Source organism: Melanerpes formicivorus, unplaced genomic scaffold, assembly GCF_026170545.1.
Source record: "Melanerpes formicivorus ecotype bairdi unplaced genomic scaffold, bMelFor1.0.p_v2 SCAF_1, whole genome shotgun sequence".
NCBI lineage: Eukaryota > Metazoa > Chordata > Aves > Piciformes > Picidae > Melanerpes > Melanerpes formicivorus.
Genome location: NW_027142353.1, coordinates 10,373,682 through 10,401,198, shown reverse-complemented (window position 1 = coordinate 10,401,198; position 27,517 = coordinate 10,373,682).

Genomic DNA, 27,517 nt, shown 5'->3' with positions numbered 1-27,517 from the left:
CCCTTTAACTCCTTATCTACTAAATTAATTCACAGTCTTATTAACCCTGTAATAATAAAACCTTGTAAACACAGTTTATTACACCAGGTTCCTTGATTGACTTTATCATTGTACTAAGAGAGGACTAGGATTAATATTCCAGGAATTAGTATTGCTTATGACTGAATGCTCCCATAGAGAAATGAGCAAGGGGAAAGTCAAGCTGTGATTTTTGCTTTGAAACCATTTCATGACAGAGGTCATGGCATCGGCATGAAGTCAAACTGCTAAACCATTGCTTCCCTTTGCCTTTGCTCCCTTCTTCAAGATAACATGTACTCATATCTAGACAATTATCATGGGATTGGTGTCAGAGTATTTTTACAGGAAGAAGGAGGAAGGCTTAGCTGAGAATCTAAGGACTACAAGATTATTTTTTCTGTGGATATCTCACTGTCACATTTGAGTTTTACTTGACTCTAGACATATTATTATCAGAATTGTTGCTGTTGCTGACTCACAGTAGAATACTGTTGAATGGGTAGCTATAAAAAGGAAGCTTTGCCTTTTTCCTTGGGTTGGACAAAATTTTCAGATGTCAGTTTTAAAACAACCAACCAACTAACCAACTTACCAATTAAAGGCAAAAGCTTAAACAAAACAAAGCAAAAATAAACCCAAACCTCAGAACACAAAATCATCACAATTGAAAAAGGACATTAAACAAATGTTAACATCAAGCAAATTATTTCTGAAGACATTAAGATTTAAGTCATAACTTACAAATTCAAGAAGATGGGAATCATAATGAAAGCCCAAAGGTCAACAGAACTTTAACAGCTCGATGAGACCAATAGGGTCCTGTGGTGGTTTGGCTCTGGCCTGGAGGCCAGATACCCACCAAGCCGCTCTATCACTCCCCCTCTTAAGTGAACAGGGGAAGAAGGGAAAGAAAATATAACAGAAGCCGGGGATAAGATAGGAGCAATTTAATAACACTAATAAGCAAACAGCAAATAGACCGCGCGGAAGCAAAGAAAGCAGAGAGAGAGATGTTAGTCTCTACTTCCCATCAGCAGGACGGTGGTCGGTCTCGGGAAGCAGGGCTCTCTAAGCTTGGTGGTTCCTTGGGAGGATGAACGCCATGGACGAATCCCCAACACTTCCTTCTTTCACGTCCTTCTTATACCTGAGCTGTCGTCATATGGTATGGAATACCTCTTTGGCCAGTCTGAGTCAGCTGGCTCAGTTGTGTCCCCTCCCAAGATCCTGCCCACCCCTCAATGTACTCCTGGGGCAGGAAAATGTTGAAAGGACACAGCTCGGATACCGAATTCAGCTGTAGCCAAAACACTGCTGTGTTATCAACTGCTGCTGCAAAAAACCACAGCACTAAAACCATGCTGTGAGGAGAATTAACTCCACCTCAGTTCAACCCAATACAGGTCCCTAGCCAGACATAAACATTGTTGTGACACTGCAGCTCAGATGGTTTACAGAAATGAGATCTCTAGCTTAAAAGAAGTTTTTCAGAGAAGACACAATTGTTTCTTAATAAAAGCTTTTCTCACTAAAGGATCTGAGTCTGAACTCAGACAATAAACTCACAGTAGATGGGAGTGGACTAAAGAGTCTTGACAAATTGTAATCTTGACTTGTTTTCTGGGAAGCCTCCTTAAAAACCTTACTTACCTCAAGCACTTTTTTCTGTAAAAGAATACTTCAATATACAAAGATACTTTCAGAAAAGTTAGAAGACAGTGCTAACTTTGCACAAAGGCAAGAAAAAAGTACAATGTAAAGTACATTCAAAATATTTTAAAAGCCTCAGTCCTAAAATATTAATTAATCATTCCACTGTGTATAATTTACTTATCTTGGGAATAAAAGAAGCTTGACATGAATAAAATTTGTTTGTAGAAGTCAAATGCCCACATCCAACTGAATGAAAATGGACAGACAAGTTGATACATTCTTATATTATTTGAAGGCATTTTTCAGTATTATATTATTTGTGTTGCTTACTTGCATATTTTCGTATGGTTGGAGTATCTTTTATTCTTGCATTAAAGAATATTATGTCAAAAAATGTTGTTCTTTTATTGCATTCCCCTTTCAAAATGTGTTCATGTTTCTTCTGTTTCTTGTTCTCTAAGAGTTTTCTGTGTTCAGTCTAATAAAAAAAGAGTGGCAAAGACTGCTGTCTATAAATAAATAACAAAGTTAATAAAGTACCAAACAGCAGTAATGTCCGGCATCTGCCTTTCAGTTTTGTTAGCTGGGACAAGAAACAGCCAGGCACAAAGGACTGTGGTGGATTGAATTTGTACTTTGGTCAATCTTTTTCTCTCCCTTCTGAACAGGGTGGCAGGGGAGTAAGTGGGAAAGCTTGCCGATTGATATAAACACAGGGAGTTCACATACTGATGAATTGACTCCAGAGTCACTGGAATGTTTGAACTGCCATAGATGGTGACAGTGTCACTTCCAGATGCTTGAATGTCTAGAATGTCTTATCCCAGATATTTGTGTTCTAACTGAAAGATTGCTCTTTCATGGAGCAATGGGTTATAATTTTCAAATGAAGTTTATTATAGCTAAAATGTATTTTTGAATCTATTAAAATTGCAATGATGTCAGCCCCCTTCCCCTTTCTAATTGAGATTATTTTTTTTGCAAAATTTCAAGTCAGACTCTGAGTGAGTCTCTTGTTCAAGAGGTAGTAAAACATGAACTTTTTATAAGTTGGTGACTGTTAAATAAAATGCTAAAGTATGTGATTCCTTAAATGCAAATAGTACTTTTATCAGGAATATTTAAAATTAGGAAAAACAAATGGGCAAACAAATAGAAAAATCCCACCAAAAAACCCCAGCCAGACAAACTAAAAACAAAGCAAGGAGGAACAGAACATGGTAAGATTCAGGATTTTTGATTAGAGAATACATTATGTGCTGAATTAACAAATTATTTATTAACCTTGGTAAATCAACATATGAACTTTAAGTTCAACATCTGCTCACATATTTTTGAAGTCTGAAGCTAACTACAGAAAATAAAAAAAAAATGTTGATTTAGCAGTTAGATTTCTAAGTTAAGATGACATTCACAAGACAGCTTGTAATTTTCAGAGGCAAATGTGTAGAAATGGCTGAATGCTGAAAAATCCATTTGCACACATTGCATGAATAAAATTATAATTTTGTAAACTCTTCCTTTTAAAAATTATACTTAGGTACAATTATTTTTTAAAATGTGTATTTCTCAAAAACTGTATTACTGTACAGACAGCTCCAGTGCTTCCCAAGCAGTACTTTAAAAGTACATTAATATCCTCCTATAACTTATAACAAGAAAGAGAAGTGTGATGGGTTACACCCATCCTGGAAGCAGGTGGGGGAGGGCTTGCAAGTGCTTTGCACTCCCTGCAGGGCATTTTTTCCCCTGGGAAACTGAGTCTGTTCCACTCCCCCTCCCCGCCACCCGGGGTATAAAAGGGAGGACACTGCAGCCCTTAGTTCTTCTTGGTTCCTGCCTTTCCTGGATGACAGCTACTGCAGCTGCCTTCCTACTTTCTCTGCCACGTGGTCAGGCCTGATCCTTCTCCCTGCTGCCTCCGTGCCTCTTCAGAGAGACTGGTTTTGTATTCTTGTGGTTTGTTTTTCCTTCCCATCCATCCTTGCTCCTTACCAAGCCGACTCTAAATTATTTATTGGTGAATTTGCTCCTTCCCTTTCTTTTTCTTCACTGTTGGGAGGGAGGAGGGGAGAGCAGGGGAGGGATTCTCAGCCTTGCTCCTATCTGAGCTCTTAAGTCCCAGTTAAGGCTCAAACCCCTACAAGAAGTAAGAACAAATTTTCTAGATGATTATTTATTAGCACAGTCAGAACATGAAACCTTTGAAATTCTTAAGAGATATTTAGATATATGTATTTGGTGCATTTCCCTTCACAACACAGCTCTTGAGAAATGAAGAATGGCATCTGCTTTCTCCTTCTCCATAGTTTAAAATCCATTTTGTGTATTTCTGCCCACCAGTTTTCTTAAAATGACATTTTTCCCTCCATTTATTTCCAGAATGTAAAGAGACATCAATGACTGTTTTAATTTAAAACTAAGGACATCTTCAATCTCTTGAAATCTCATTTCCTATTCTGTTCTGATGATTCACATCTTAATGATTTCACATATATCTTACAGCTTTAAATTTGCCTGAATCTAAGAAATTGAGACAGAAGAGATATAGATATATATATATATATATATATATATATATAAATGTTTTTAATGTATGAATGTGGAAACAAGAGGGGAGACAATTTCCTGCTTCTGTTGAAAGGGAAAACAAGGAAAAAAATTAAAAAATACTTTTTTGCTAATATCTCCCCCTAATGAAAGCTGCATGAGCTATTTCATTGATTTCACTGTCCTACAGTCTTCTCTGTAGCCATGCACTATTCCCTGGAATAAGACAGGATTCTCACATTGAAATTATTGGTATCTTTCCATGTGAATGAAGGGAGCTCTTGGATAGAATCCAAGCTCTGTCTTTTTTCTATGTCTTGTGAAATAAGTTCTGACCATGTAAATTATATGAAGTGCAGGAAAAGGCATTCAATATCTCATCAAGAACTTGTATGGAGTCCTAGTAATCAATAATGAGTGGAAAAACATCTGAAACATCTGATGGAAAACTGCACCATATAGAGCCATGTGGGAAAACATACTTTTTGCTTTGTGTACTGTGTTGCTTCTTTTTTTTTTTTTTTTTTATTTCAAGCACCCAAAAGGAAATAATATCTACAAATGGAACCTTTTTATCTGCAAGCAAACTCACGCTTACCTTTCTTTCTTTCTTTCTTTCTTTTTTTTTTTTTTTTTAAAGGATAAAAATGAAAGGAATGGCATCCTAGACAAAAGTCTTTAGGGAATACAGATTAGACCATCCCAAAGAAGTTCTAAATAAACCTGAGACAGCACAGGAAACACAAATTAATGAACTGGTCAAGAGGAATAGTCTGTCATTCAAAAAGTCTCACACATTTAAACATGACATTTGATGTTATGGTATAAAAACCATGTAATAATTATTAAAACATTCTCATATGGAAATTACAGTGGACATATATGACTCTCTCTCCATTGACTGTGAAGGATTTTGAGGTGACTAGTTCAGCTGTAAACTACCACTGGTCTGTAGTTGGGAGAGATGAATCCCCAGCTCAGTGAATAACTGAACACAAAGGCAGCCAAGCTAAGAAAAAAAAAAAAAAACAAACATCCCAAACCACCCACATTACAATGTGACATTGTGCTCATTAACCAAGGGCAACAGGTACTGTGTTTAGGATCCTGTAATATTAACAACAGTGTGCATGATATTAAGAATAAATAATAACAGACATGGGAATGACCAGCGTTGCATAGATTACAATTTTGAGTCATAGATCATTGTTCTGAGTAGGTTGAAGAAATAAGAAGTGCAATTTGATGCATTTTTTGGGTTATGATTTATTTTGCATCTCTGAGAACATGCCTGCTGTCTTTGAAACACAAATTGATAATGCTACAAAGCTTCAAATTATACATCACCCTGTTGTGTCTTGTTTCCCTATTTTCACTTTTAAATTGTACAGAATGAGGTATATATAAACTGACCATTACTCGATGGAATACCTAAGTTTGTTTCTCCACTCTCCTTTGTCATACCAAATGACTGAATCATAATCACTGTCACACACAACTTTAAACATATGTGGAAAATCATGTATCTTTATAGAGTTTTCTGTGTGATACATCACACCTCGTTATGCCAGCACAGATTGTTTTGTTTTGGGTGTGTTTGGTTTTTTGTTTGCTTTGTTTTTTGTTTTGGGTTTTTTTTGTTATTAAATTTGTATTCTTCCTTAAATCTAATTGCTTTTAAAAGTTGTCACTTTTTTTTTTTTTTTTTTTCATTCATGCTTTTAGTTTTAAAGTTTGTCCTGGAATGCCTCTAAAAAGACTTATTCTTTCAAGCTATTCAGAAATGTTGTCATACTTTTTTTCCCCCCCCTACATTCCCCTTTTCCTGTAAGCAATTTTCCCTTTAAATAGATGTAAACATTTTTCCATAGATTTGCCTTTCTCTTTTGTTAGCCTAACAACTCTCATTACATTATTGCCAGCAGAACAGAAAACACAGAAGAATTTTTAACATAAATATCTCTAGGCATGTTGTTTTACTTCCAAGCTAGCAGCATATTGTAAGAAACGAACTCACTGCTGAAAATTTATATCCAGTTTATTATAAAATAAAGGCAACACAGCGCTGGGCGCATAGCAAATTTGCTAGAGGCGCACCCCAACAACGCGAGGTGAACTTATATAGACAGCAAACATACATATTAATATATTAAAATGTACATATTCATACATTCCCCAACACGCTCCCACCCCTCTCCATCAAGACTGAGACAAAACCGGACTGAGACAAAACCGGACTGAGACAAAACCTGCACTTTTGACCTGGCCAGTCTTTAGACATGTTGGCACCTCACCTTTCTTCCCCAATACCCCACACAATAACCAACCAATCAGCCCAATGATCCAGCCCAACGATCGAGCCCCACAGTCTCCAGTAATTCCCCTTGCGAAAGCCAAATATTATAACCAGTTTCTCACAATATGCTCTCTATTTAATCACTGCAGAGAAATAGATGCTACTTTAGTAAAACTCAACATCAAAGCTATGGAACAGTGTCTGAGCTGATCAGCCAGTGTATAGGACTACTGAAGAACATAGAAATTGTCTCCATATCATGAATCTGACTTTTTCTTCCAAAATAAAAAAACCAATACTGTTATGCAGTGTATGGACAACTGGGATATGCATCTGAATGTGCAAGATGGGAATAAATCCTATACTCCATACAGGACAATTAACTTTAGACTCCTAAACTAGATGGCTGAAATATACTTTTATCTAGTACATCATTCCAGGCACTCAGAAACATAAATATTTCATCTGTTTTGTCTGTGACTCTGAGGGAGTTTAAAGACCAATCAAACTCAATTTCAGTATGTACAAGACATATACAAACCTGTACAAAACAATGAGAGCTGTACATGTGTACCTGCATCAACTTTTATCACACTCAAAATTTTCTTACAGGCAGAAAGAACACATCTTTTATGTAGACACAAGAATTTATTGATAGCTTAAGTATTGTTTTAACTGCCTAATTAAAATACAGCAAGTAGTTACCATTAATCTAATAATATTAACACTTTTTATTAAAGCTGTTAAATTATTCCCAGTTCTCATTAATAGTTAAAAGTGTTGTGCACACAGAATTTCCAATATCTTCCCCTGCTCTCTCTCACTCTTTGTTTTCCAAATAATAAAATGTGTTTAGCACTTCAACAGCATATTTATACTTGAGTTTTAAAATCTATTCTGTATCAAAAATTCTTTCCTCTGAGTATCATGGCTGTGGTCTATCAAGATGCCTGTCACTAGTGAATTCCCAGTTTCAATTTTACATGTTCATTAGGGCTAATGTTGAAGACAGGTATTATTGATTGTTTATAATGCAGAGAAAACTCAGATCTACAAACAAATACTCTTTTAATCAACCCAAATGAAGCCAGGCTTCAGAATATGTAGTTCAAGAGATGCCATTTGCACAGTTCTGATGTTGTTTTCATAGAGCCCTTTGCCAGGGAGAATCATGAGTTACACTTTAGAGGCTGTACAGAGGAGAATGGGGGGCCAGATTCTGATACACTGTCCATGCTGAGAAGCAGTTTCTTTCAGAGGCAGTTCACGGAATAAAAGTTGTCTTACTAGTGATTAAAATAGTGATTTTCAGGTAGGCAGCGGTCTCAGTTGGTGATGAGGTGGCTGTGGAGTAGTCTACATCTGCCTTTGACTTCCCTCATCTTTGTAGATCACTTGCAGAAGTCTTCTGACATCTAACAAGTGACAGAACAAGAGGAAATTGTCCTCTGTTGTGCTAGGGGAGGCTTAGGTTGGATATAGGAAAAATTTCTTCCCCCAAAGGGTTGACAAGGCCTGGAACAGACTGTCCATTGCAGTAGAAGAGTCATCATCTCTGGAGGGGTTTCAAAGTTGTGGACATGTGGTACTGAGGGACATGGTTTAGTAGCCAACATGATAGCGTTGAGTTCATGGTTGGACTTAATGATCTTGGAGGTTGGACTTAATGATCTTGGAGGTCTCTTACAGCCAAATCTATTCTAAATGCTTTATTCTCCTGTTATATATTTGGACACAACTTTGAATTATTAGTTCCCACACATTGTTTTGCATTTAAACATTTCCTGTCAGTAGTGATTTCATTGGTTTATTCTTTAAAATAAGAAAAAGGTAATCAAATCTGCCCTTCAAATATCTTTTTATACCTTTACCTCTACCTCTGCCCTCAAATCCCAGAAGTTATTCATAATTTATATTCTTGTATTCTTATACATACTTTTTAGTAGCTTCACACTCCTTTGTGTGTACATTTAAACTAATCTTCAGTTGTGACTTATTAATTTATGGTAGTATAGATGAGGCTTTTCAACAAGTGCCATTAAGTGGTCAACATATATCCCATTATCTCAGTGTAAGCACATTATAACAAGACTTGTCACCATGAAAAACAGCACCTGTAAAGTTCTGTTGCCTTTAAAAACAAAGCAAAACAAAACAAAACAAAACAAAATTTCAGTGATGTAAGTGATCTCTACAAAGATTATTAAGAATATATAATTAAAATAATCAAATGACAAAAGAGACGATTTAGAGAGAAACAGAGAAATATACTTGTGCAGAAACTGTGGGCTTGTTTTGATTTTTTTAATTGTTGTTTGTTTGACATTGTTGAGGTTTTATTCTTTTCTCTGCCTGATGCAATTATGCAATTTCTTTTTCTTGTTTTTTTTTTTTTTTTTTTCCTGTAGCACTGACTGTCACTGTAATATAAAGCCTCAACAATACTTCACACTTTTCTTTAGGGACAGATTCATTGAATAGTTACTGGAGGCATTCAGACATCCACAGTAAAAGTCATAACATTACTAACAGCAATATATAGCATAATAATACCCTATTTTTCACTTAGAAAATTGTCATACATTAAAATAAAAAATTCACCATAGGGAATTTTATTAACACTGTTGAATGCAAATACCACCAGCAACATCTGAGAGCACTTGAATAATGAAAGAGGCCACAAGATTCCATCTATGCTACTGGACTATAAGCCTATTCATACCAAATATGTGTGTTGTGACTTAGGGGTAACCAGAGATATACTTGAAACTGCAATGGAACTGCTATCAGAATTACCTCTAAAATAGACCTGAAATATTTTATTCATCAACCTCCCTTTGGGATATCAGAAAAACCCCACCAGCTTTCAAGTTTTACCTGATGGATATTGTTTGGGTTTGGTTTTTATATATATTACTTATTTCCTGGTAAAGTGTCATGAAATCTAGTTTTCATTTTCTGTAAATGGTATGAGTTCATTTTAGTAAACATGAAGAACTGGATTGCTTGTTGGACTGTACATAAACTGGCAATAAAGACAGATATAAATCACCCTTTTTTTTTTACTTGTGAACAGGAATATGTATTTGAATTTCCAACTGGGCAAGCAGCTAGATGGTAAGGCTGATAATTCATAAAGAGAAGCTGGCATATTGAATTGCAAGCTGGTGCTGGGACAAGCCAGCAGATTTTGACTAAGCTTTTGTACTAGAGGAAGGTATGGTTTTATCTTATGGTACTGCCTAAGTTGCTTTTAAAGCAACACACCTTCAAATTTCTCTTGTTTAGGAGTCTATGCAAACACTAGTTTTAATATAGACTAGTTTTTGGTGGTTTTTTTCCTTGTTTGTTTTGTCATGTTTGTTGGGTTGGGTTGGTTTGTTTGGTTTGTTTGTTGTTTAATGGTTGAAGCTTGGATTCCCCTGTCATAATATGGTGCTGAGATTAAAACACCGGGCCCTGTCCCACATGGTGGGCTAGGAGGAGGTGATCTTTTAGGAGGGACATTAAAACTACAATGATCCCTTTTGGCTTGGCAGACCCCAGGATAGAAATCAGGCAATGGCTCTCAAATGGCCAATAAATGGTTTATTCAATATTTGGCTTAACACACAGGTGTGGCTAGAATTGGTGTGGCAAATATTCTGAATAAAAAGCTTAACACCTAATTAAAAAAAAAATAAATATTATAACATGGAACAATGAAGTAAGAGAAGAAACAGTAAAGAGAAAGAAAAGAGAGAGAAGGTAATATCGCCACCATTGAATCCAATGAAAAGATTTGATAGAAGTTATCTGAATTCTTCTGGCCATAGGTGCAAACCTTGGGGCTGGACTTGTCCCCTTTTACGTCCTTATCCCTATGCATTCATTGTAGGCTTTTTCTGAGAGTTCTTGAGGGAATGGTGGTCACTGGTGCCCCACTAGCCCATAACATGTCTGCTCATGCCCATGTGCCTTGTTTACAATAGTAGAAAACTAGCCAGAAACAATTCACCAAACTGCCTCTGCAGAGAATGCCGTATTTCATCTGCTGCTTGGTTTCATCACAAATTCAAACATAGCCCCATACTGCCGTACAGAAAGAAAACCAGCTGAATCTCAGCAAAAATGAGTACAATCTCCACCTCTTATTCCATACCATTTACATCATGTTCTTGTCTCAGACTATTCAAAACATCCTCATTAGTCATTTCCTCCCCTCCCATTCTTTGATATGTACATAGATACAATTTCTTTATGTCTGCTCACCATCCCTGTAATACACTCATGAAATGTCCATAAAACATCTTTGGGCTACAACAGTTATTGTGGTCAGGAGAGTTGGTATCTTGTGTTGCATTGCTGCATACCAGAGTCAGCTCAGATTGTGTTATCATTGCACTTGCCCAGTTTCTTCTATGATTCATTTTCCATTGGTTTAGGTAACTCTTACTGTAACACTTTTGACATACAGTAACCTCAGTAGTGGTGACATACAGAACCATATTACATGGGTATCAGACAGAAGTTGCATCACACAACTGAAATAATGGGTTATTTTCACTCAAGATTAAATGTCCTGAGGGTAAGGGCCAAGGGATCAGGCCTAGCCAGCATGGATTTAGGAAGGGCAGGTCCTGCCTGACCAACCTGATCTCCTTCTATGATCAGGTGACCCGCCTGGTGGATGTGGGGAGGCCTGTTGATGTAGTCTACCTGGACCTCAGCAAGGCCTTTGACACCGTCCCCCATAGCAAACTGCTGGCCAAGCTGTCAGCCCATGGCTTGGACGGGAGCACACTGCGATGGGTTAGGAACTGGCTGGAGGGCCGAGCCCAGAGAGTGGTGGTGAATGGTGCCACATCCATCTGGCAGCCAGTCACTAGTGGTGTGCCCCAAGGATCAGTGCTGGGCCCTGTGCTCTTTAACATCTTTATTGATGATCTGGAGGAGGGCATTGAGTCCATCATCAGTAAATTTGCTGACGACACCAAGCTGGGGGCAAGAGTTGATCTGCTGGAGGGTAGAGAGGCTCTGCAGAGAGACCTCGACAGGCTGGACAGATGGGCAGAATCCAACGGCATGAGATTTAACACATCCAAATGCCGGGTTCTGCACATTGGCCACAACAACCCCATGCAGTGCTACAGGCTGGGGTCAGAGTGGCTGGAGAGCAGCCAGGCAGAGAGGGACCTGAGGGTGCTGGTTGATGGTAGGCTTAACATGAGCCTGCAGTGTGCCCAGGCAGCCAAGAGGGCCAATGGCATCCTGGCCTGCATCAAGAACAGTGTGGCCATCAGGAGCAGGGAGGTCATTCTGCCCCTGTACACTGCACTGGTTAGGCCACACCTCGAGTACTGTGTCCAGTTCTGGGCCCCTCAGTTTAGGAAGGATGTTGACTTGCTGGAACGAGTCCAGAGAAGAGCAACAAAGTTGGTGAGGGGTTTGGAACACAAGCCCTACGAGGAGAGGCTGAGGGAGCTGGGGCTGCTTAGCCTGGAGAAGAGGAGACTCAGGGGTGACCTTATCACTTTCTACAACTACCTGAAAGGAGGTTGTAGACAGGCTGATGATGGTCTCTTCTCCCAGGCACCCAGTACCAGAACAAGAGGACACAGTCTCAGGCTGCGCCAGGGGAGGTTCAGGTTAGATATTAGGAAGAAGTTCTATACAGAAAGAGTGATTGCGCTATGGAATGGGTTGCCCGGGGAGGTGGTGGAGTCGCCGTCATTGAAGGTGTTCAGAAGGAGACTTGATGGGGTGCTTGGTGCCATGGGTTAGCTGTTTGGGTGGGTTGGATTGGTTGATGGGTTGGACACGATGATCTTGAAGGTCTATTCCAACCTGGTTTGGTTTATTCTAATAAAGGTTTATTCTAATAAAGGTATGGAGAAGAATTCTCCATCCTAACACATTACCTGCCAAATACACCCAGGTTCTTGAGCAAAATCAGTATCACAAATGGGCTTGCCTTTTCACAAGGAAGGAATAAGCCAGACTGGTTCTCCAATTCAGTTCCTTCATATTCATTACAGGGACTTTATTTGCTTCCACAGGACACAGGGGTTTTAATTGTGCAGTTCCTGCTTGATGGCAGATAGCCGAAGGCCTTTGTGTTGTAATGCTTGAATGTCACTGCACCCATTTTTTTCACTATAGTCTTTAGCAATCCTTGGTATGGTTCTATTTTCCTGTAGGCTGGTTCACAAGAGAGGGTAGTCAATGTCTTGACACCTGGTCCATCTGTATATAAGGTTGTTTTGCAAATGGTTCCTATCGTCTGGATCCATTCTTTCTGGGATGTAGTGTCACCATAAGACTTGCTCTCCAAGGCCCAGGATAGTGGTTTGGGTGGTAGCATATACCTGGATCACAGGGTGTATCTAACCATCTGTTAATTGCTTTCATTATGGTAAGCACATGGTGTGATATCATTAATTCTCCAGCCTTTCCCATATTGAGAATTCAGCTGTCATTCTTTACTCTAGAGTGGCTTTAGATGCTTGGCTTATTTGATTAGTGGGCACCTTCAGTAAGTTTGAAGATGACACTATATTGGTCAAGAGTGTTAATCTGCTTGAGAGTAGGAAGGTTCTATAGAGGCATCTAAAGAGACAAGAACAATGGAACCAAGGCCTGCAATATGAGATTCAACAAAGCCAGGTGCCAGGTCCTGCACAGGGATCACAATAACCCCATGCAATGTTGCAAATTGGGAGAAGAGTGGCAGGTAAATTCCCCAATGGAAAAGGACCTGGAAGTGTTGGTCAACAATGGGCTGAACAAGAGCCAGTAGTCTGCCCACATGGCCAAGAAAGACAATAGTATCCTGGCTCTTAACAGGAATTATATGATCAGTAGGACTAAGGAAGCAATTGTCTCACTGTACTTGTTACTGGTAAGGCTAAACCTCAAATATTGTGTTCAGTTTTGGGCCCACATCATGAATTCATTTGAATCTGATGCTGTTATTCATATCATGCTTCAGTCATGCCAGCTTAAAAAATGAAAGTCCTGGCTCGAGCAAAGTATTGTGGGGCTTGAAGTTCAGATTGTAACACGGAAGGCTTCCTGTTTCAGTTGCTGCTTCTGGGTTCTGGGGTTTTGGATGTTGGTCTTTTCCACTGGGATTGCAGCTGGACAAGGAGGGATGAGGGAGTATTTTTCTGGTTTGGGCTTTTGGCTCACTTGCTTCTGCTTGATGCTGATTTGCACACAGATTTTTAAAAGTATGAAATGAAGCTTTAACTGACTTCAAAACAGGATTCTCAGACATATATCTAAAAAAACAAAAAGCACTCAAATTGATAATAGATAATAATAAATATAATAGTCATAGTATGTTATGTTTGTTATGTGAAATAATAAGGCAGAATTAAAAAAACTCTGATTATTGACATTTATACTTTTGGGTATTTCTTATCATAGAATATAACATGGAGGACAGATACTTCCAAAGGACAATTTGTTTCACCCAAAATAGGTCTATGGAGTACACTGAACCCTATTTTGGACTGTTCCTTACAAACATGTCAATAAATAATTAAAATACAGATGTCTGGTTTGCACATGGCAAAAACTGTGTGCCATGCACTAACTTTGTGGCTCGTATTTTCATCAGTATCATAGAACAAATCATGTTATGAAATGGATTGGACATGGCATTTGAAGCCATGGTTTAGTTAGTCATGAGGTGTTAGGTGATAGGTTGGACTTGATCTGTGAGGTATTTTCCAGCCTTACTGATTCTATGTTCTGTCCCAGATATTGGGTGTCTAGATGAATGTGCTGAAATCCAGTATACCAGAGCTTGCGCTGACCTTAATTACCTCATGCAGATCATCTTGCCAAGATTTTATCCAGTTACAATCTGTTTCCATTAGTCTGTGAATTAATGGTGTGAGTTTCAACAAGCACAGCTCAATAGTTGCTTTCCTTCATGTACCCATCTACAGTTTAGAAATTTATTTCTGTCAGATTTCAACATCAGTGGAAAGCTGTGCAGAATCCTCCACAACAAGGATGCATACAAAAGATGTATTTCGACCTTGTTTCCATACAGCTTTAAAACATCAGAGATGGCAAGCCATTTTAAGTAAACTGTTAAAAAATTGTAATGGGTTGGGGCAAAACCCCTCCCCACTACATGCAGAAATAATGACTCAGACAAACAGATTGCAAAAGTGATGGAAAGTTTAAATAGAGAACAGTGAGTGTGTGCAGAAACACAGTGACAAGAGAAACCCCAAAACAGACCCAGAAAGATCCCATCCCCACCTGAGGGTGCACCCAAAACCCCCAGGGCTCCTCCTTCCCCCCCCCACTGCTAGGCTAGTCTCAGCTGGCCAGATCTGAGACTGCCCATCCCCCGGTGGCCTTGGGCCTAGCCGGGCCCATGACCAGGAGACATCTCCCCCAGTTACCGGGTGGCACAGAGCAAGGAAAAGAGCAAGTACCAGAGCCCACCATAAATTTATAGTGGTGCAGGGATTATGGTAGAAATACCTCATTTTCTGTATCCACCCAGTGGGCTGGACTACTGGACACAGGAAACACCCCTGCAGCAGAGGGCACCCAGCCCAAACTACGACAAAATATAAAACAAATAAACAAAACTCAAACCAACAAAACCAAGTTTTTCACATGGAAATTAAAAGTTTAAGATTTTTCTTTTCCATCTGTACCCATAGTTGAACTTCATGGAAATGTTTCTTGTGTACAATAAAGATATTACATTGATTTTGATGCAACTTTTTCTAGATTTATAATGCTGCCATCTACAAGAGTTATTATTATTTTTTTAATTTGTGGTAAATCAATAAAAATTCATGTTGTATTGGAGGATAAAAAACAGAAAACTTACTTCTCTTTTAAACTCATGACTCTTTTTTTTAGTTAAAATTTTAAGCTTCCACAATCACAGTAGTTACAGTTTAAAATACCACTCTAGAATTCAAAATCTGTAAAATATTTCAGTCAACTCAGTTTCTCATTCCCTTGCCCTCCCCAGTAGAAATAGGGAAAAACAGTGTATTGAGTTTGGCTGAGCTGGACTTAATTCTTCCCAGAGCATCTTTCTGGTGTTGTGTTTTGCAGTGTTGGGTGTTGATAATGCACCAGTGTTTTGGCTACTGCTAAGCCAAGCACCAGGGCTGTGCTTTTCCAGCATTCCCCCTCCCTGCAAACAGTAGGCTGAGGCATAAGCAAGATCTTGGGAGGGGACATAGCTGGCCCAGCTGATCTGAACTGACCAAAAGGGTATTCCATGACATACGACATCAGCTCAGATACATAAGCTAAGTGAAAGAAGGAAGTGGGGGGACATCCATTGATGGCATCTGTCCTTTGGAGCAACCACTACAAGTATTGATGTCCTGCTTCCTAGGAAGTGACCAAACATCATCTGGTGTTGGGAAGCAGAGAATAACTTTGTTTACTCTTGCTTCTGCTCATAGCCTTTTCTTTTGCTTTTCATCCTATTAAATTGTTTCTATCTTGACCCAAAGGCCTTGTTATATTCTCCCTCTGTTGTGATGGCATCCTGTGCCCAGAATTATGTCCTAGATATTGCCAAAACTTGTCCCAACACGTTTTGGTCACATCCCCCATTCCCCCTCCTTTCTGGAGAGGTACTCAGCCCAGAGCAGATGAAACAAAGACCAGAGCACCAGTCAGATGCCATAAACAACACAACCTGCCTTGCTTGGGGTAAACAACTTCATGAGCTCACCTCCCAGGATTCTAATGCTTAGCTTGCACTCCCAAGTTTTGTCATAATTCTAGCTACACACTCCATCATAGGCTGGAAAGGTATTAATCATGGTTGACTATTAGTCCAAATTCAAGGCTCAAGTAATGTATAAGTATACCCCAAATTGTAAACAAGTCACTCTTTGCTTCCAAGCTCTTTGCCTGAGCTCTTTGCTACTAAGCTACTGCTACTAAGCTCTTGTTATAAACATTCTGTTAATCTCTGCTCACTCACATGCATCCTACTGGCCTCTGCAGTTTGGAGAGAAGCCAGCAACCTAGGAAGTACCATGTGGTGGTTTGAGCCTTAACTGGGAGTTAAGAGTTCAGATGGGGGCAAGGCTGAGAATCTCTCCCCCACTCCCTCCTCCTCCCTCCCAACAGAGAGGGGAGAAAAGGAAGGAGCAAATCCACCAAACAATAATTTGGAATTGGCTTGGAAGTAGAGAGGTAAAGAGTTATCTTTAAACAATATATATATGCATGTATATATATATAACAATAACAGGAAAGGTTTACAAGGGCAAGGGACAAGGATGGATGGGAGTGGGACAAAGAAAAAAAGAATAATACAAAACCAGTCTTTCTCTGAGGAGGTGCGGAGGCAGCAGGGAGAAGGATCAGGTCCAACCACATGGCAGAGGAGCAGGAGTGCAGCTGCTGTAGCTCTCCTCCAGGAAAGGCAGGAGCCAAAAGGGGCTAACAGCTACAATGTCCTGCTTTTTATACCCTAGCTGGGCAGGGAAGGGGGAGCAGAACAGACTCAGCTTCCCAGGGGGGAAATGCCCTGCCGGGAGGGTAAAGTACCCACAAGCCCTCCACCCTGCTTTGTTTTTTTTGCTCCCAGAATGGGCGTTAACCTACCACAGGCCACCATGTCTCAGTTTACCCGGAAGCCTGCAAAGAATCCTTCGCAAGCTGCTTCGAAGCTACAGCCAGGCTTGCATCATAAACTCCCAGTCCCACCAGTCAGAAAAGAACCACTGTGTCTGAAAGGGCCTGATCCCCTGCGGGTAAGCATTAACCCAGCTGGGGAGGAGAACTTGCTTGAACTTCACCAAGTCTAAACATCTGCTATAGCGATAAGCTGCACTGGCGAGCCACAATCCTTTGTGTAGTAGCTCGCACAGCAGGAATTGCGCTTGGCCACATCCTGCCTGACCTAGCTGTTGCAGGAGAAGAGGAGCCGCCTGCTTGTGCCCACTCCACAGCCCTCTATGTGCCAGGAAATTTCAGAGTTCATGCCTGTAATTCAGAGCCGGGACTACCTGTGAGTGTCCCATACAAAGAACTGCTCGCTCTTTTTGAGCTGAGCTAAGGGGAAGTCACACCACTCTGCATCGCCCCCTCCCCCCGCACACTTTCAAGCAGCAACTCCATGAGGAAAATGCTTCCTCCAAAGCACCCTGCTGGTCCCGTAGGAATAGAATAGAATAGAAAGAATAGAATAGAATAGAATAGAATAGAATAGAATAGAATAGAATAGAATAGAATAGAATAGAATAGAATAGAATAAGCCAGGTTGGAAAAGACCTTCAAGATCATCAAGTCCAACCTATAGTCCAACACTATCTAATCAACTAAACCATGGCACCAAGTGTCCCATCCAGTCTCTTCCTAAACATCTCCAGTGATGGTGACTCTACTACCTCCCTGGGCAGCCCATTCCAATGGCCAATCACTCTTTCTATGAAGATCTTCTTCCTAACAACCAACCTAAACCTCCCCTGGTGCAGCTTGAGACTGTGTCCTCTTGTTCTGGTGCTGGCCGCCCAGGAGAAGAGACCAGCCCCCACCTGGGTACAACATCCCTTTAGGTAGTTGTAGACAACAATAAGTCTCCTCTGAGCCTTCTGCTCTCCAGGCTAAGCAACCTCAGCTCCATCAGGGACAACTGCTCCAAGGGAGCCATGCATGAGAGAGAACCTGTTCCAAGGGAACCTGCTCAAGCGGCAGAAGTCTATGTCCCATCCCCTCCCAGCTGTTGAGAAAGCTGCCCCCACTGCCATTGTCTGGAGGGACCACCTTGGGAGCCAAGCTAGCCACAGGACCAGCGCAAAGCAGCAGCAGCCCCAGCCAGGTCCCCTATTCCTTGGAACCAGCCAGCATTGGCAGCCAGCTAGCTGTAGCCTAGCAACTAGCCACAAACAAAACAGTATCTTTCCAATGTGTGCATACTCAGCACCACATATTGTTCAGTTTAAATCTCTGCACTTTTAGCTTGTGTGGTGGTGTGAATTAAGCTTTATAAGCAGCTTCCCCAACAATGTCCAGAGTAATAACTCATGATCATAATTGATTTAAGTCTCTAAAGGGTTCCTTTAAGTTGTATTGCCTTGACATTCTAGTTATTAGCAGTCTCTTCTAGTTATTAGCAGCCGTCAGCACCTTGTCGAGTTGCCATCTGGTGGACAAGTGGCAGAATTGCACCTCAGTTCTGAATTGAATAACTATTTTGAAATTTTTCTAATTGTATTCAAATAATTATATTATACCAGTTTATGGGATATATCTATAATCACACACTAGAATCTGCATGTAAATATTAATAACTGTTATTACTATTAATATAAATAAATATTAATAAACTGTTATTAATATTTATCTTAATAAAATATTTTTCTATTTCAATTTTCATATTCATAAATTAATAAACTCCTTCATTGTACTCTTTCCACTGTCCATCTAAGGATGGGAGTGATAGAGTAGATTTGGTGGGCATCTGCCTACCAGCCAAGGCCAAACCACCACAAAGAGGGGAGGAGGGAGTGATGGGGGGAAGGATCAAGAAAGCTCAAGGCTTGAGATGAAGTCAGGGAGATAGCTTTCCAACCACCATCATAGGCAAAACAGAATTAACATGGGAAAAATTAATTTGTTGCCAATTAAGCAAAACTTGTGCAGTAAGAAACAAACACACATATTAAAACAGCATTTTTCCTCCCCCTATTCCCAGGCTCAGCTTCATACCTTCATTGCCAATTCCTCTACCTACCCTGTCAGAATAGTGCAGAGGAGAATGTGGGAAATAAGGAGTTGTCGTCAGTTCATAACACCACCTCTCTGTTGTTCCCTCCTCAGACTTTCCTCTAGGGCTCTATACAGGCAGCAAGGAATATCTTCTCTATAGAGGAGGAGTTCCTCCTCTTCAATGTTTTGTCTTCCACCTGTTCTTTCTCACTATTTTTGTTACACCCTCCTATTTTTTGGTGTGGTATCATTATCTTTTCTTAAATATATTTTCCCAAATGTGCCACTATCTTGGATGTGGAGTTCAGCTGTGTCCTACCATGAGTGCATTGGAGCTGGCTAGAAATATCTATTTCCAGTCTGGGGCAGCCTTGGTTTCTATTCACAGAGACTATCCCTGAATCTTCTTTCTAATAAAAACATCCAGCACAATTTAATTCAACCAAATATTTGCTGATTTCTTAAAGGGCAAGATCTCCTTCTCCTTTACTATTTGTTCTTGAAGTTCTTGTTCAGTCATGTGGTGAATGAAAACTGGAAATTTATTCATTTAATGGCAGCATAAACTTACTTCAAATTAAAATAATGCAATGTTTAATTTGCATATGGCAATTCTTCAGCATCAATGAATAAATAAAGATAAGTATTCTTTCCACATGATTGAGCAATTGAGCAGATCATTCTAGTATTATTCATCATTCACCTTGTTGTTGTTTTTTTTTCCTAATTATTCTGTAGGATGATAATTTTATAAAAACTCTCAATTCACACATAATGTATCATCTGGCTTGTGGCTTCTTTTCCCTTACTAGGTAGTGAAAAGTTGCACATATTTATCAAACACACACCTTCTAAATGCCATGAAAACACTCTGTATCCAGCAAAAGAACTTAGTATCATTTTATATATTCTAATGTAAAAAATGGTAATGGGATATGCACAGTATGTCTGTGATTAATACATAGCAGATGGGAAACTCCACATCACAGTTTTAAATGCAGGAAATAAATACTAAAATACCTTATGAAAGAATTGAAGGCAGAGACTCAGAGGCCAATGAATAGATGTTTCTAAGATAAATCACCAAAAATCAGCAAAATCAAGTAACTTTTCACTTAAGTAATTTTTCAAAGAAAAAATAACCTTGTAATGCCCAGCTTTAGCTGCCCACCCCCCTGGCAGTACTGAAAACCTATGGTTGCATATCTATAATTCATTTGTGATCCACCTGTAAAATTAAACATCTCAGAATGAGATCCAACACAAACTGATTAATATACAGAAGCACTCAGCTAATAGAGCTGTCTGTCTCCTGTGATTTTTAAATAATTTTTAAGCTTCTCTGCCAACTAACTCAACAGCGAGTGAAACAGACTGATCCACCCAACGAATGACTTACCTTTAAAGAGAAGCTTATGCCTACATAGACTACAAAGAACATACATGACAATCTAGGTTAGCTGTGAGATGCTGAACTTGAGTGAGAGGAATCCTACCTCCTATAGTAACTGATTGTCATGATTTGATCCCAATTGGCAACTAAGCACCATGCACCAAGCTGTATGGTGGACTGACTTGAGGGAAAGGATGCCATCCAAAGGGATCTTGACAGGCTTGAGAAACAGGCCAGTGCAAACAGTGCGAGTTTCAGAAAGTCAAAGTGCAAGGTCCTACTCCTGGGTTGGGCCAATCCCAGGAACAAATATAAACTGGGTACAGAGTGGGTTGAGAACAGCCCTGAAAAGAAGGACTTGGGGGTGTTGATAGATGAGGAGCTCGACATGAGCCAGCAGCATGGCCAGCAGATCAAGAGAGGTGATTCTTCCCCTTTACTATGCTCTTGTGTACCCCATCTCAAATACTGCATCTAGTTCTGCTGGCCCTACCATATGAGAGACATAGATCTGTTTGAAACAGTCTAGAGTAGAGCCACAGAAATGATCCAGAGGCCGGAACATCTCTGTTATGAGTATAGGCTAAGGGAACTGGGATTGTTCAGCCTGGAGAAGAGAACACTCTGGGGGGACCTTATAACTGCTTTCCAATACCTTAGAGAAACCTACAGGAAGGCTGGAGAGGGGCATTTTACAAGAGTGTCCCCTGATAGGACAAGGGGAAATGGATTTAAATTGAAGTGGAATAGGTTTAGATTGTATCTTAAGAAGAAATTCTTTACTACAAGGGTGGCAAGACTCCAGAATGGATTGTCCAGACAGGTTGTGGATACCCCCTCCCTGGAGATGATCAAGGTCAGGTTGGATGGGGCATTGAATAACCTGGTCTAGTTGAGAGGTGTCTCTGCCCATGGTGGGGAGGTTGGATTAGATGATCTCTAAAGTCTCTTCCAGCCTAGGCTATTCTATGATTCGATGCATCAGTTCACTCATACCCCCTCTGGTGGGATGGGGAGGAAGTTCAGAAAAAAAATAATAAATTAATTAGAACTCAAGGGTTGAATCAAGAACAGTTTAATAAATTAAATAGGACGTAATAATAATAGTAATGAATGAGAAGATAACCAAAAGAGAGAAAAATAAAACCCAAGAAAAACAAATGATGCACGATGGAATTGCTCACTACACACTGACACATGACCAGAGAGTGCCTGAGCAGAGATCAGCCAGAATGTGCTGGTTTTGGCTGGAATTGAGTTACATTTCTTCAGAGAAACTAACGAAACCATGGTTTGGATTTGTGATGAAAACAGTGTTGGTAACATGGGGATGCAGTGCTTACAGAGACTTAAGGCATTTTCTGATTCTCACAGCACCCCACCAGTACAGAGGCACAAGAAGTTGTGAGGGGACACAGCTAGGGCAGCTGACCCCAAATGACCAAAGGGATATTCCATACCATATGACATCATGGTCAGAGTATATAGGTACAAATGGATGAAGAAAGAGGTCGTATTTGCAGTGATGCTGTTTCCCTTCCCAAGTAAACATTACACTTTGATGCTTTTCTGAAGATGGCTGAACAACTGCCTGCTGATGGGAAGCAGTAATGAACTCCTTGGTTTGCTTTGTTTGTGGGTGAAGCACATACTTTAACTGTTAAACTGTCTTTATGTCAACCCAGGAGTTTTCTCAGTATTACCCTTCATGTTCAATCCTCCATCCCACTGGAGATTGAGTGAGTTGATGTATAGGGTTTAGCTGTCTAAAGGGATTAAACCACAATGCTGGTGAAGAGAAATACAAAGGCAATGTCTAACAAGACACTAACATAATTCGTCAGGTTTCTTACAGACTCTGTATGGTCAAACTACTAAATCAATATAACTCTAAAATATTTTAAGCTGGTATTTCTATATATAGATAGATACATAGCTAATATATAATATTTGATTTCTTGTGGTTCTCTTGTGTTTGTGATAGAATCTGAAATTCATTACTCCATATTCTTCTATTTACTTTGATAATCCTGTCTCCATACCACAATGATTATCTCATTTTATAACTGAAGAATTAAAATAGCAAGGATGTAATTAATGTGCCTTAATGTAGGAAAATTTGTACTGGAGACTAACATTACCTATACTGTCTGTATTTCAGAGAGCTCATCTCTCCTAAATGTTATTAAATATAGAGAGAGCCTAAGATAACTATTTAGAAGTACTCATTTAATTTACATTAATCCTACTAGTCAAAAGGATGCAGCCTTTCCTCTCACCACTGACTGATTTTACCCAGTTTGAAATGCTATTATTTCTGGTGCATGCCTTTTATGTCCTGACAGTAAATAGAGACACTTAATGACTAGTCTCCTAAATCTTTTAATTTGCTAATGCATTGCAATGCCTCAGAACTTTCCTCCTCCTTTCTAAGCAAAGCTCATGACTAAGCTTTTTCTTTATGCATATATACCTTGATAATACTTTTATAAAATGTTTAGTGGATTAATGAATGCAACACATAGTTTATTACCTTTGAAGATTAGAGAAGTGGCAGGTATTTACTCTAAAAATAATAACATATCTGAAGAGCTACCTGCTTTTTGTAGCTGAGAAGCTCAGGGAAGCATGGCCCCCAGCCACTTCCAGTTTCTCTTGCATGGGAGGCCCAGAGAGGCGTGGGCAGGGCTGCAGCCACCACAGGCTATTTAAACACCCTGTAAACAGACTGGAGGTCAACCACTCAAGAACAGCTGAGAAATCACCATCCCAGCCTTGTCCTGGTGGCAGACAGGGAGATTGGCATTTTTTTCATTGTTCAGGTTAAGCTCTTCATAGCTGAGAAGCTTAAGGAAGCATGGCCCTCAGCCAATTCTGGTTTCTCTTGCAAAGGAGGTGGGAACAAGTATGGGTGGAGCCAAAGCCACCATGGGCTATTTAAACACTCCAGGAGCAAGGTCAATCAACGTGAGTCATCTGGGCATGTCCCAGCAGCCTGTGAAGTCAGTTGGTTGTAGAGATCTAGCCATGGTTATTACCAGGCTGAGGGCTGTTGTCAGTAGAATTGTGGGTATCCAGATAGAGGTTCTGTGCAGACAGGTAGGTGTCCAGGCTCCTGGCTGTAGAGAGTGCCAGAGCCTGCCTCTTGCAGCAGTGGGTGGCAGAGACAACATATGTATTAGATGTGAACAGGCAAATGATCTGCTCAGCCTGCTGGTTTAGCTGAAGGAAGAAGTTGTGAGGCTACAAACTCTAAGGGAATATGAAGAAGAGATGGACTCGTGGAGCCAGGCTCTGACATTCCTGAGGGAGGGGCAGCAGGTGTGGGCAGCACAAGAAGCCGGGGATCCCATGTCCCCTTGTCACCCAGAAAAAGAAAGAGACCTAAGAGATGGAGTGGAAAGGAGACAGGTCCCTCTCCAGCAAGCAGGCAGCAGACCTCCCTGTTGCATGGGTCAGGCCTGCAAATTGGGCCTTCAGTTCCCCTGAGAAGGGAATCCCCTACTACTACCACTTTTCTCTTTATCTTGTTTGCACTAGACCTAAATTGTGGGACTGGCTGACAAGTCTTGAAATTCCCCAATTTGGTGCTGCCATCAGCCTATTACTAGCTGCTGATTTTGCAGGTTAGGAGTGATGATGCAATGGCTAGGAGTACAGAAGCAGTTTAAAAATACTTCAGATATTTGAGGAAATTACTAGAGGACTTGGGAGTAACAAGGGTTGTTCTCCTCTGCCCCTCTAGTGACAGGAAGATACATCAAAAGAAAGAAAAAAGTCCATGTGATTAACACATGGCTTAGAGGCTGATGCCACTAACAGAACTTGTTTTTTTTTCCACTGTGGGGAAGTTTTCTTGGCACTTGGTCTACTGGTGACAAATGGAGTTCATCTGTCCCATCAAGGGAAAAGAATCCTTGCACATGAGTTGGCTAGGCTCATTGACAAGGTTTAAAACTAGTTTTAAAGGGGAGCGGGGATGTAGCTGGCCTTGCCACCAAGAACTCTGAGTGTAGTACCTCAATGCTTGTGGAGCAGTGTGTTGGCATCTTAGATGATCAGGTCTACCCATTCAAGGTTGAAAACTACGTACTCAATTTCCTTCCTGAAATGTTTATACACCAATGCACACAGCATGGCAATAAACAGCAGGAGCTGGAGGCCATTGTGGTACAGGAAAACTATGATATAGAAACCATCACAGAAACCTGGTGGGATGACTCCCACAACTGGAGTGCTGCAATCCACAACTACAAACTTTTCAGAAGGGATAGGCAAGGAAGAAGAGGTGGTGGAGTGGCCCTTTTTGTTAGGGAGGTATATGAAACCATGTAAATTAATGAAGGTGGTGATAGAGTTGAGTCCTTACAGGTAAGAATCAGGAGTAAAGGCCAACAAGGGTGATACTGTGGTGGGAAACTGTTATAGACCACCCAACAAGGATGAAGAGATAGATGAAATTTTTTATAAGCACTTGAGAGAGGTTTCACAATCACTACCTGTTGTTCTCATGGGAGACTACAACTTCCTGGATGTCTGCTGGAAATACAACACAGCAGGGAGAGAAAAGTCCTGGAGGTTCCTGGAGTGTGTGGAGAGTAGCTTCCTGACACAAGTGGTGGGGGAGCCAACCAGGAAACGTGCCCTCCTGCATCTGATTCTCGTGAACAGGGAAGAACTTGTGGGGAAAGTAGAGTTTGAAGACTGTCTAGGGCTCAGTGATCATGAGATGATTGAGTTCTCTATCCTTGGGGAAAAAAGAAGAGGGGTTAGTAAAACTGCCGCCTTGAACTTCCGTAAGGCAAACTTTGTCTGGTTCAGGAGACTGAGATTGACAAAGTCCCTTGGGAGGCCACCCTGAATGATACAGGAGTCCAGGAAGGCTGAGCATACTTCAAGAGGGAAGTCTTAAAGGCTCAGGAGCAGGCTGTCCCTGTGTGCTGAAAAATGTGACCACCTGATGAACATTTTGGTGACTTGCTTTTTTCCCTATGTAGCATTCAGAGGATGCTTAAGACAGCTGTCTGCTCTGTTTACTGAAAATATATTGGAACAGATCAAAATATGGTATTCTTCATGGTCTGCTATATGTTTTTAGAATATACTGAAAGACCAGTTGAATAGCTTCCCATTATGGAAAAAAAAATTCTTTTGTAGTAATTCAAACCATTGCCAAATACATACATAGCAGAATAATTATATACTTAGGTTTTTCTCTGACCTCAAAGATTATGTAGTCCATGTTTCTTTTACTTTTGTCTGCCCTCATCACATCATGATTGTATCCATTCCCAATATATAAGACATTTATCCCAAACCTCAGTGGACACATAAATAATGGTAGAAATGGTGGAAACTAGTACAAATAGGTTGTTCTGGATCCTTTTGTCTTCCCAAAGGATTTTAATAGTCTTAAATTCAGTCTGACTGAAGGGAGATACCTTTCTGTTCTACGAAGTATTTCTTCATGAAATATTAAAAAGGAAGTTTCATCACATCTATGCTTTTAGAAGACAACAAGCAGATTGATGCTCTTTCTCCTAGTTAACTGATTTTGAAACAGAAATACAAAAAAGAAAATCAGTTTCTTGTTGGTATTAATGTCTTTTGTAGGCACTGTTAAGGTTTGTAAGTTCCCAGAAATGTGCCTTGTGTAGACAGAAAAAGAGTATTACATAAAAGGAATGCTGTTTCTCAGGTGAATCACTTCCATTTCCATTAATTTATTTTTTTTTATGTCTGAATGGTATAATTCCAATTTTCCTGTTGCGTTAGCGAGCACTGTAGCTTAGATGCCTCTTTATTCATCAGATGGAATTTGCACTTGATCATTGTCTAGAAGCCTCTTCCACTCTAGTTATGCTGATGATTTCCATATTTTTCATTGTTCAGAGCCCATTCCCTGTAGAAGACATCCAAATCTGAACTGTACCTGTAATTTCTTTTTCCCATTTCAATATGGGAAGGATGGACACGAATCCTCGAAGGACATATTAACTTTGCTTGCACTTCTATTCAGTTGTATTTCTGTTACTCCATTTAGATAAGGTTTTATGTATTATAATATAAGAAATAGCAATATTGAGATCAAAACAATGGTCAACCACAGGTGTGAAGTGCTGACATGGAGAATGCTACATAGAAGGGCAACAAGGCTGGTGAGTGGCCTTGAGTACAAGCCCTATGAGGACAGGCTGAGGGAGCTGGGACTAGCCTGGAGAAGAGGTTCAGGGGAGACCTCATTGCTGTCTGCAACTACCTGAAGGGGGGTTGTAGCCAGGAGGGAGTTGGTCTCTTCTCTCAGGAAGCCAGCACCAGAACGAGAGGACACAGTCTCAAGCTGCAACAGGGGAAGTTTAGGCTCGAGGTGAGGAGAAAGTTCTTCACTGAGAGAGTCATTTGCCATTGGAATGGGCTACCTAGGGAGGTGGTGGAATCACCCTCCCTCGGGTTCAAGAGGGGATTGGATGTGGCACTTGGTCTAGTCATGAGGTCTGTGGTGACAAGTTGGACTTGATGATCTTTGAGGTCTCTTCCAACCTTGGTGATACTGGATACTGTGTAATCTGCCTATGAACCAAGTGCAGAGGAGGGCAACAAAGCTGGTGAGGGGCCTGGAGAAAAAAATCTTATGAAGAGTGACTGAGGGAGCTGGGGCTGTTTAGTTTGAAAAAGAGGAGACTGAGGGGAGACCTCATTTCTCTCTACAACTACATGAAAGGACATCGTGGAGAGGTTGGTGAGTGTTGTAGGGTGCTCCAAGCCCCTTTCCCCCACCTCCATCTGCAGAAGTTTGACTGGGGGTAGAGAAAGGTGTGAAATTACTTTCCCCTCCCCCTTTTCCTGGGCAAAGGTAAAAAAAGGCACCTTTTGTCATCCTGGTGGCTGAAGTCCCCCATGTG